The sequence below is a fragment of the Amia ocellicauda genome, chromosome 2, assembly GCF_036373705.1.
Source record: "Amia ocellicauda isolate fAmiCal2 chromosome 2, fAmiCal2.hap1, whole genome shotgun sequence".
Lineage (NCBI taxonomy): Eukaryota > Metazoa > Chordata > Actinopteri > Amiiformes > Amiidae > Amia > Amia ocellicauda.
This window is the reverse complement of record NC_089851.1, coordinates 21,180,064-21,192,631: the sequence shown is the minus strand read 5'-3', so window position 1 is coordinate 21,192,631 and position 12,568 is coordinate 21,180,064. Positions and strand designations below refer to the sequence as shown.

Genomic DNA, 12,568 nt, shown 5'->3' with positions numbered 1-12,568 from the left:
TCTTATCCTGGTGAGGTGTGGCAAGATCAATGGTTTACAATTTCTAGGTACAATACAAATGTTAAAAGGGGATAGAATAGAGTATTTCGTTTTTTTTTTCAGTGATTTTAACATTAAGACCTTTTTTGCCACTTGTTATTCCTTTTCTGATTCCATTCCCTGTAATTTTAATGTTTTTATATATACTTAAATTATTAGATGAAAGACTATAAAGGCCTAAACAGTAAATTACAGAATAAAGATCTGTAATCTGTCCAATCAGGATTTACTTTAAGAATGTACATGTATTTTGTATAATTCCTTAATTTTGATGACTTTATTTTGATCGATAAAGAAAAAAGACCATCAGGAAATGAAAAAGATACATTCTTTTAAGCCTTGTTTGTTTTACCCACCTATCATATTTCAATACAGCACACATCTCTATTTCTTACACCCATGTTGTTTAAACTACCTGACCACCTTTCATTAGCACCTTGAGTGCAAAACAAAATGCCAGATACCTGGACTCTGAGATGGTCAGCAGAGAAAATAGGCTAATCATGAACTACCAATGTGCAGATATCTATAACATAACCCTGAACTGCACCTCTTTCAATGATATTCCAGCACGTCTCAGAATCTGCCATTTCTAATCTCCAGAATACATTTTTGATGGAAGATCATAGATGGTAATAGAACTTTAAAAGATAAAATCGTACTTTCATGTTATTTATTTTTTGCAGAACTGTTGTTGGAAGTCTTTAACAGTAAGGCTTCTGAAACTCTTATACATCAGATTTAAATCAATCAATCTCTGTATCTATCTATCTATCATATTCGTCGCTGGGTAATATTGGGCCTCACAGGAAAGTTATTATCCCAACATAATTAATAACATCCTGTAATTCTTTGAGAACTAATTGTAGAAAAAACAAGGGTTAAGCATGGATGCCAAAAGAGCAGTGTGCAGGACAAGATCGCTGTGCCAAATATGATTGCACTTCTATACCGATTCTCTGAGAAGACAAGGACAGAGTCTAGGCTGAGATCCCTGCCTGGCCTGCACAAGTCTGCCATGCATTTCTCTTCATCTCCACTTGAGGGAAACACAAGGCAACCATGGCAGCGATTTATTGCTCCAAAGGGAAAAGCCACAAAAAAATACATTTGCTCACAGAATAAAGCAATTATAAAGTCCTCCCCGATATGCTCAACATCACAGTGTTAACCCTGGAAATATATAGCTTTATTTACTCAATATCCGGAGTAAAAGTTTGTTGATAAATGACGACAGGGTGTCTAGAGACTGTCTTACTGAGCACCGGCACACAATTTATGAGCATGCACTCGCAGACTTCAGAATGATTAATACAACCAATCCTCCAAAGATTCAGTCGGGCCACAGCTCTGGAGAGAACTCTGCATTAATGTTTGTATAAGCAGATAACATCAAAGTAGCCTGCTGCTTGTGTTAAGAAAATACTGGATTCTGGGTCAGTGCAAATTAATCCTCAAGGAGCAAGAAATAGTTTTTAATGACGATTCGATCTGTATATTATCACTTTTGTACAGCTTTAAGTGGAAGAGCTTTTAATGACATTTGCAAATGGCTTTGTTCCCGGCCATTTGCTACCCAGCTGACAGCAATGATGATTTCTTCAAGTTTATGGATGTGCTGAGTACTTCTTGTGCATTAATTATATTTATATAGACGAAAAGCTCTAATAGTAAAGCATGTGTTAAATATAGGTCTCTTGTTCAAATGCATGCTTATTGTAATCTACTGGGAATTGTATCTGCTACAATTGTGCACATAAACATTAGTTATTTGTATTTCCTTTATCAGCAAAGAAAATCACTACAACATATACAATCAAAACCTAATTTCGATTCAATGCGGTGCTGACACAAGTGGTTACTACAGTTATTTATTAAGGTTAAGGTTATATAGAAAAACAGCTATAGCTTTTGGAGTATATTATTGGTTCAGACTTATTGGTATTGCAAATGTCTCATGAACTGCATTCTGAAGAAAAAAAAAATGGAAGGGTAATTTATTTTTGTCAGCTGAGTGCAGTGAGGGAGAAGAAAAACAGTCTGATGTGTGATTGATCAAAACACAGGAACTTGGAGAGAGGTCTACGCAGGAAACATATCATTTTACACAATGTATAAATCACCTGTATTGATCTCTGAACAAACAACCATGTTCATAAACAGATTTGCGAATTTACCAAGATCTGTTATCTATAGTAAAATAATTAAAGCATTCTAGTCGTAATTAAATTTTCATGCCAACAAAAACAAATAAGTACATAAATTAATATTTGAGATATTACCAGCCGTACTCTTAAAATGACTTGAGCAACAGACTGAACAAATATGTTGTAACTGCAAGTTTTATTTTACACTGATCACAATGAGATCAGGATGATGTTTCCTCATCAGCAAAAGGTCTTCCTCATTCTCTAAAAGGAGTTGTTAAGTTTAAAAGTTTAGGACAAGAAATACATTTATAGAAAATGTTTTTTCTTCTGATTATAATTTTTTCTGATTTGTTTGTTGTGTATTTATCTGCATATTATTTAAATTGAACACATTTTGTATCCCTGAAAATAGCATCTACATTTTAATTTTCAGACATTAACAATTTAAGGGGTTATTTTCTGTAGATAAAATCAAGTTTAAACATATTAACATGTATTAAACTAAATTAATCACATAATATTGTTTCAAATGCACATTGTAAATATTTCAGTTTTACCAGTTTAACTAAATGTCTTGTTGACAATACATGCAGCTGCTGCTGTTTCCAAAATCGGAAAAATCAAACATTTGTAATTACTGGACATCACGTTTAATGTTGTAAATGAAGCAGTAACCGCAGTGTCAGAAGTATAGCGTATCAAGTGCTGGGTTTTGAAAGACTCCTTGGCTGCTTTCTAATGTGTTTTCTAAGGGAGGCTGTCTTAGTTTGCTACCGCTTCAATCCTCAGGAGAAATCCAATCGTTCTGGAAGAGGAAAGCTGGAGAGAGTTTGGCTGTTCGTCTGCTTCGTTCATAATTGCCCTCTAGACCATTTAATCATCTGTAAATGGAACAAAGCGCTTGTTGTGGAGCGCCGGAAGTGAAGGCATGTGCTTATCAAAGGCTTCCTACTTGTGAAGCATGACAAGGGAGCCATCTCTACACTCCTGAGTGGCCGTGCTGTCAGGCCTGGGAGCCAAGAGCAGACTGCCTCTTCCTGTTGTCAGTGTGGTGGCCTTCCTGAAGACCTTGGTTTATGACGTTATGCTACAAGCAGCCAATTTTTCATAATGTAATGCATACAGTGAAAAATAAGGCTCTTTGTCCGTGGATGTACTTACACTCTAATACAGGCCCACACAGAGACACAGACAAATGTATTTTACCCAGGGCCTGAGATTGTGCTCTGTTATCAGTTGTGTTGTTGTTGTTGTTGTTGTTGTTGTTGTTGTTGTTGTGTTTATGTTGGCACCCAGTGGTGCCATTCAGGCGAAAAATATTGATTTGTAGAAATAAACATTGGTTCAGTTAGATATATGAGTAAAATGAATACAACTTTATATATATCTGAACCAATCTTTTACTGATAATTTTTATATTTATAAACCAATGCTTATTTATGTAAACCCATGTGTGTATGAACCAATGTATAAATAGATTAAAACCAATCAATATAGCTAAAACAATATAATTCTGAACTACTATGGACATATTTATGCAAACCAATATATGTATTCATAAAATCAGTTGTTTTTCATAAATAAGTTTCAGATATATATCGGTTCCCATTGGTTCTGATTTTCACATGGCCATGACATCATTATCATATGCATTTTGTAAATATATATTTTTATTTTTATTTATGTACTGTTTTACCCACGTTTCTGTAAATGTGGTATTCAGACCATCTTCTTTCAAATGGGGTCCTCACTGTTTGTCTCACAGTTCCATTTCATTCAGGTCACAATGTAATGCTTCATGTCTCCCAGATGAATGTGCGCCTGCGCATAAAACAGACCATGTGATCTGCCAATGAGAGGCTGCGTACAATTCCTCTCTCAGAGCGCAAAGCTCGGACTTACAATGTGATTTGCAATGCCTTATGAAAAAGAAGTTCAATTAATTACACTATAGGTATACTTTAGTATATTGAGGGTGTACATATAGTATATTAATGTATACAGTTAGTGAAATTATCTGTATTTAGAGATCAACCAGAGCTTTGACACACTACATCTGCTGCTACGTTAACGTGTGCTCAGCTGCTAATCGAAGTCCATTTATTGCTACTGGACGACAGACATTTTGTTTGTTTGTGGTTGGGCCAATTTTACACCCAAAATAGACTGCTAAAAAAATCATTTGAAAATGAATAAATAAATAAATACACAATGGATTAAGTATCTCAGAAATTACATTAAATAAAGTGACAAATTGTATATGTATTTTTCACAGACTACAATAAACAAATGAAGACCCTCTCATATGTATTTATTATTACTGTCATAATTCAATTGTCTCTGTTGTGTTATTCCCTTCAACACAAGTAATCTAACAAACGTATCAATTAATCAAGTTATTTTATAATTGCTTCTGAGTAGATTCAGTTAAACGCAGAGAGATAACAACCTTCATCTGCCATCTTATATGTTTATTTACTTATTTGGCGGAGATGGAGGGGAGCATAGAAATATGTGGCAAGTGGAAACTTTACACCATAAATGATAATACATTTGAGGAAAAAGATGAATTGGTAAGTATTTTCACTAGTTCATATATATATTTAAATTAATATACATTGGTTCAGATATGCATTTGTTTCAGAAATATATATTGCCTCAGAAATACAATTTGTAATGTATTAGTGTAGGTATTTATTTATTTTCAAGACTGTACACTGTTTAAATATTCTACATATATCCTTATGAATATGTGTGGTGTCATCAAGGACATTCAAAAAGCATGGGGGGAAGAATCGTTTCAGTTGTTTTGTTTTTAGTATACCATATTCACTATTTGAATAATTCTACATATACAACAGATGTGCTGCAATAGTTATTTTTAGAAAGAAGATCCAAAAAGGCATAATAGAATCCTGTTTTAGTATAAGTTTACTTGAATAAATCTGGATAGCCAGGTGGTATAGCTTTATGGACACAAGCAGTCTAGCCTAATAGGAGAACATTTAAAAATAAGTCCAAACAATGTAGGCATAGCAATGTTATTTCATAATTGAGGGCAATGAAAGCGATGAATATTTTATTCAAAGCTTGATATAACAAGCAGCACACCTGTTCACGTTCTCCTTCAAATTAGACACCTGAAGATTTCTTGTATGTTTAAACTGAGTCTTCCCGTCTGTAATCTAATTAATCTACTGCACATACGCATCACTGATCTAAATGTATTAAAGATAAAAGTGTAAAATTATTATTATAATTGTAATATTCTTTCAATTATCTCAGGTATTTTGTTCATGTTTATCTTGTTTTATGTTATTTTCTGTCATACTGGAGGTGAATAAAAATGTACCATGTAAATAAACCATAAATAATGTTTATACTATCAGACAATTAGAATGGCTATTATCTATCTATCTATCTCTCTCTCTCTCTCTCTCTCTCTATATATATATATATATATATATATATATATATATATATATATATATAACTATAAGTCACATTAATATTATTTTCAGGAGCACGACAGGTATTTTTGTTAATGGTCATGTTTAGATCAAGTATAAATGTAAAAAAAAAGCAGATTAACTGGAAAATAAGTAACTTCCTGTTATTAAGTTTTCAAATATACTGCAATAATCTAATACAGACTTATAGCTCATGTGCTAAAATTCAGCTTTAATTTAAGCCCACTACCTAAAGTATGCCAATTTATTTCAATTCATTAAATCAACAGTTTTCTGTTACCTGCTTATTGAGGTAGAACTGCAGTGGCTGGTGCCCTTTCCCAGGCCTCATCTCAGAGCCCTTTGCTGCCTGGAAACAGAAGGAACACCTGTTTTCTGAGCATGCTAGGCCAGCACCTGAAATTTTAGCAATGGACCCACTATTGAAAATAGGCCGCGTGATAAGGCTGCTTCTGTGATAGGCAGCGGAAATTCGATAATGAAAGGAGATGCCTAATAGATTAATCTGGTACAATTTGCCAAAACACACAGGGCTTTCGGGAAGATTATCCACACCAGCAATAGGAAGGCCTTTGTGTTGTGAAAGTTCCCACTTATCATTGTATTCTTTATCTCAGGGAGAAACATAATGGCTTAGTTGTATACACGGTGGGTGGATATATGTGGGCATGGTCTCAGACCTGCTAACTACCCTGCATTTGAACAATTTCCAACAGACAGGTTATTAGTTAAGGGGAACGAAGAGTTCGGCACATATATAATTCAAATGCGCCTTTGCTTTGATTGGCAAAAATCTATGTTATTCCATCCAGTGGGAAAATCTTTTGCTTCCTGCTCAAAAACTTTTGGATGTAAATCACAGAATCACTTGTAGGACCCACACATATATTTTTAAGCTAAGTGGAGTGTATTGGCCTGGATGTGTGTGTGTGTGTGTGTGTATTTACTGCAAGTGTGATTCTTCGTAAACTTATTTTATTTGCATATTCTCAAAAAAATTTAAAAAAATAATGCTCCTGGGATTCATTATAAAAATATCAGGCTCTTTATTGCTCTTTATTGGTTAGACTATTAGCACAGCATGATGCAAAATGGTAAGCGTTCCAGACAAACATGGAAAAAAATAAAACGGCCCTTCAACATTTCAAAGAAATCTGCTTGTGTGGCTTTTTATGTGGTGTATAAGACAGGAATAGTGTATATTGTTTTTGTTGCCAAAGTTTGTGCTTCCTTACCCAATTAACTGGAACTTTTGCTTTAATTTATGGTTAGCAAGGGTTTTGTGCATCGTTTCTTTCGCCAGACTGGCATGCCACATCCTCCCTGCACCAGGCGTCACACGTGAGCGAATAACATTTAAAGGCAATCATAGTTACGTGACAAATCTCATGACAAATCTAAATCAATTGATGCTGTTTCTCACTCCTGGCACATTTACATTGGAGTAGCCTGAACACATGGAAAAACCTGACATAATGCAGTCAAATTATGCATTTTTAATAAAAAGTGATTTTTTAAAGATGTTCTTGTTACTTTGATGCATATTGTATTACATTCACTTGATTATTTATTACGGAAGTGTCTACTGCTATGTGTTCTCTGAATGTTATTAGATGTCCTGCTTTTCGTTTTGTGTAGCCAGCAGTAATTAAATACTGATATATAAAATGTTGTTAAAATGTTTTTATGAATAATTTATTATACATACATGTATACAGTATATATATATATATATATATATATATATATATATATATATATATATATATATATATATATTTGAATTATGTAATGCTTAGCATTTAAAAGATGAAAGAAAACAAAGGTATGACTTAATTCTATATTAATTTCATTGAATATACATGCCATATATACGCCATACACTACATTTGTATTCATACAATTTAGAGTTTGTTTGTTATTTGCTGTATTTCCATCAGACCACTGTGGAATCCATCATCATCCACCACTGACTTTGCTTGGATCTTGATACACTTAGATGGTGGACTTTTGACTTTAGAAAATGTTCAGATTGAGGAATAAAATGAAAATCTCACTAAAAAAGAAAAGCAAAGGTTTTGTTTCTGTCAACGAATATGAAGTGGTGCCCCATGAGGCCTACAATGTGAGATATTCCCATAGCATTTTAGCCTCAGCTCCACAATTTAACTTCCCCATTTTCCGACCTCCATATTATATACTGGTCGGTTTGCACTCTGACCTCCCTGCTTTGCGGAATTTAATATGGCTGAGACTTTTTTCTAAGGTGATTGAAAGTTTGAATTAGATTTAAATCTTAGTACAATATTTTAATACCAATAATAACATTTTCATCAGATAAGCAATTTTAGTAAAAATATCTGAACAAAGTCATAAAAAAATCAATATTTTACCAGAATAAGGGCTTAATATATTATCATTGCGGGTAGCGCAGGTTTGTGGATGTTTAATAAAGTTCTCCAAACTTGAACCAATGTTATATGTTCTTTTTCATGTGAAAGAAAGTATAGGAAATGTATATTTGCAATACAATTATAATACAAAGTTTTAATATAACGTGAGACCAATTACCTAAATTACGTGATGAGTTCACAATTATGTTGGATCACAAAAAAAGGCTGTATTTTACAAAATATTGAAAGCTAATGCAGCATTCCAACCGAACTTTGAAAGGAAATATGCTTAAAACTTTTAATATATATGGGGGGCTTTTAAAACTGTGGTTTTCTGACATCTGTGAATTACAATCTTTGTGATCCAAGAAAAACTAGACACTGTGTGTAGAAAAGAGGAATAAAAGCATCATTAAATATGCTATGCCTCTGTGTATATTAAAATTATGAAATACACTTTTGAAAGGCCCAAAATAACATGGATCTGTGTCTTAAATTATTTTAATATAATTCATGCTGGCCAACATGTTACATTATAATAAATTGAGGTTACTGATGAAGTGCAGTAACTAACAAATTTAATTGTAACTGATAAAACACAAAAAGTGAGAACAAATTATTAAACAGCAGTGCATCAAGTACTTGTTGAAGTTTGGACTTGTTGAGTTTTGGACTGAATACTCCTCATCCCTATCCCATTAAACTTACTTTCCACAAAATGATCTACAAGTTAACTTAAATTCAGCTTTTACTGGTCCTGTTTTACAATATCTTCTCATTATCTACCACAATTTCTAAAGTAACATTTTGTTTGTGTATTTTTGTAGTGTATATGATAGATACCACTCTTCCAGATCGAGTCATTCATATAAGTACGTTTTTTATGTTACATTTAAAACTTACCAAATACTGGCAGATATTAAATTCACACATGTATGCTCTCTCAGTTTGTTCAGATGAGTCGTGTCATAACTTCTTGGATAGCAGAAAAACTACCAAATTTGACATCCACATGGCAACTATTATAAAGTCCACTGAGTGGTAGCATTTGAAGGTATTACTTCTTGATAGTAATTATAATTTCCATAGACAACATGAAGAGTTAATGTGCCCACAGCTGTGGGAAGAACTGTGAAGACAGTGTTATTGCTTTCTACTTTCTAAACCAAATTAAACAGTTTTCTGTGTTGTGTGTTTCATGTAGAGAAGCAAAAACATTTTTGTAATGTCACATTAATAAATATAGAAAAAAGAAAAAAAAAAAAAAATATATATATATATATAGTATTTCCCAGCTATAATATATTAACCATCAGTATGGAGTAGTAAACACTTTCCACATCTGTATTTTCAGGATAAAGATTATTTTAATGTTTCCTGCACTGCACATGTGTTTACTTGTGCTGCATAGAGAAATAATTAGAAAGAATAACTTGGGAAATGTTTATATAGTGTGGGGAAATGTACATTTTTACATAGGCATATTTAGTTATTGTTTTTATTTGTAATGGAAAAAATAAGATGAAGAGATCTGGAGATTGCAATCTAGAATTGCTTTATAAATAGAGCAGCTGCACACTCTCTAGACCAGGCATCTCCACACTTTGTCCAAGAGAGCCCTAATCTGTCAGGATTGTTAAGTGTCCTCAATCAATGACTAAAATGAAGACACCATTTGGTTCAATCCTGTAAATTGAGAGCTTGGAATTCTCCTTCTTCTTGGCGTAATGAAAAAAGGCCAGGTAGGATCATCACAATATTTAGAAACAAACCTTTTGCCCAGCAAGTGTACTTCCTGAGGATCCTGGGTTTTGATGAAGAATGGGATGATATTCTTCTATCTATATATCTATATCGATCCTCAACTGGATGAAGGTCTCCCCAAGATGCTTCCACTTGCTTTGATCTACAACTTCCCTTTTTCTTATCACGCCTACTAAGTTTATTATTTCATCTTTTATCTTTATCTTATATCTATTTCCTCAAGGAGAGTGGGGAAGGGTGTTTTATCATGGGAGTGTGTGTGTTTGTTTGGGGGGGAAGCTAAACTTTCCACACCTTCCTAAATGGTCTGCATTTTGTATAAACACTGTTAAGGAAACTACAGCTTACAGCCAAGGCTTTGATTTATGACACTTCACGGCTAAAATTCATGGGCGCAGGCTGTGTATTATTGATCCTGAGAATCAATCAGACTTGGAGTAAAAGCTATTAGCCTTCAACCTCCCCACCAGATGTGCAGCTATGATGGGCACTCACTAGAAGGAAACTAAAGGGTTTAATAGGATATCTCCTAGATCTGCTATCAGTGTGTACTACCATGCCATCCACCCAGACTCTTATCTGAATCAGTCAGAGTGGACCTGGGTTATGCCTGTCACTCAGTAGGTGCAGCAGGCTTGTTATCTGTCTTAATTTCCACAATTCTTGGCACTGAAATATTGCTTACATTCATTCAAATAATTTTACTTTACTGTATACATTCTTTTTCTTTCCAAGTTAAAATGTACTTAATTGTAGATGATAAAAATGTACACCAGAAAAATCATTTTACTATGTATAGAAAGTGAGCGGAGGGTTGGGATCTTTGATTATATCCCTGTTTAATCAATAGCATGTGCTCACATTGAGAGATCTGCACAGCTGTCACTCTCTGGGCTTTTCATTTTCAAACTGGCAGCTCGACAGAAACAGCCACTGACAGGAAACCAGATCCTGTAGTAAGTAAACAAACAAACTCTCCAAAAAACTGCAATAAATGTCAAGTCAGAAACCAAGCAGCTCTTGTTTTATGGCCCTGAGAGAAGGAACCTTTCCCCCCCTTTGAACCAAAGAAAGAGGCAACACTTTAACACAAACACGGCCCCTCAATAAATCTCAGGAACTGTTTGGGTTAAACATGTTAAAAGAAATATAGAGTATTGTGAATCTGTCATTCTTGCTTATGCCTTGCCATGCTTTTGTTATATTTTACCACATTCTTTGTAATCAACTGTGAGACACTACATTCAATCAAAGTAAAACAGAGCCAAAGTAACCACACGCATTTTTCAATAGCAGCTCTCAGTAGAAATGTTGATTATTGTTAAGCCTTCAACATTTAACCCCAGAACATATTGCAAAAGAGCACAGGGTATTAACACACACAAGGAACCTGACAAGTCACTGATAAAGTTCAATATTTTGCCATATGGTCGCCATAAGACCTTTAAGTAATGGCATCACCTTCCTTTAGACTCCTCCATCCAATTGTGAAAGGATTCGATGTGGCTGAGCAGTCTGATGTCACTCAGCACTGCTTCTGCACAGGAACTGTGATTGTTTTTTCAAATTGTTTCTTTCAGCCAAAACAAATATCCTTGAAGTTAAACATGTAGATATTAGTTTTCTTATCGACCAATTTAAAAATAACATCTAAATCCTAATGGTCAAATTAAGTTTATGAAATCCAGCAATAGATTAATATATGTGAATAAGCAAGCATTATAACATCTCTCTCTCTCTCTCTCTCTCTCTCTCTCTCTCTCAGCCTATATATATATATATATATATATATATATATATATATATATATATATATATATATATATATATATATATATATTTACCATGGAACAGTAATTCTTTCCAATGTGTATCTTAATACATTCTGTACAGTATTCACAGACTTTGCAGCCATTATTATTATTTGTATTGTTGTTGTTATTATTATTTTGTTCTTCATTATTATTATTATTATTATTATTATTATTATTATTATTATTATTATTATTATTATTATTAATATATGACTGTGTCATGAGCTATTCTGTACATTGCATGTTCAGGTTTGACTGTCTTAATAGAGTCCAATTAGTTCCACAAGGCACTTTCAGATGAATAGGCCTCTGGCTTGATTACAGTGAATGGTGGGTATTTCCTGTGTTTAAGCTCACATATGGATTGAGTAAGGCAGTGGCAGAGAGACTACTGTTTCCCTCCACTACATCTTCATTTCTTTTTTTAAAAAGCAAAAGTTTTTTGTTGTTTTTTCTGGCTCTGTTGTCAAAATACTGAGTAGGGTTTTGGCTCATGGCATTGGAAGCACATGGCCAAAGTAAATCCCAAGAGACAAGTGTGGCTAAATGTAGTTTAATCCATAAGATTGCTATTTGCTTGTATGAAGAACCACACCAACTGACCTACTGCTTATGATAGAATGTTTTTTTTTCGTTTTTTTAAGGAAAATCACAAAAAAAGACTACTACTACAAATAAAATAAACTTGTTTTTAATACCGTACATAAAATCCCACATGCAATGAGAAGTGTTATAATCAAGTTAGTTCCACCACATGTATTCTAACAAAGTTTTACTACAGGGTTTGTAAGCCATTTTATCTTTGTTAAATCACAGTAGGGTGTTTGCATCAGTTCTCTGTACAGAGCAGAGCAGCTCTATAAAATTATTGCGGAATAAAAACAGCTGTTGGGAAATACCAAAACAAGGTGGTAGCTGTTAATAAATAAATAATGCCT

General features: G+C 33.7%; 1 long non-coding RNA gene across 2 annotated transcripts in view; it reads right to left on the bottom strand.

Annotated features, from left to right (window-relative positions):
* Positions 1-12,568, bottom strand: part of LOC136767206 (uncharacterized) — a 36,339-nt gene that overhangs the window by 13,603 nt on the left and 10,168 nt on the right. Inside the window, exon 2 of one of the 2 annotated variants that reach the window (XR_010821820.1) lies at positions 5,940-6,008. The exons of the other annotated variant lie outside the window; for it this stretch is intronic. This is a non-coding gene — a long non-coding RNA (uncharacterized LOC136767206). The remainder of the gene's footprint in view (positions 1-5,939; positions 6,009-12,568) is intronic. 2 annotated transcript variants of the gene reach the window in all.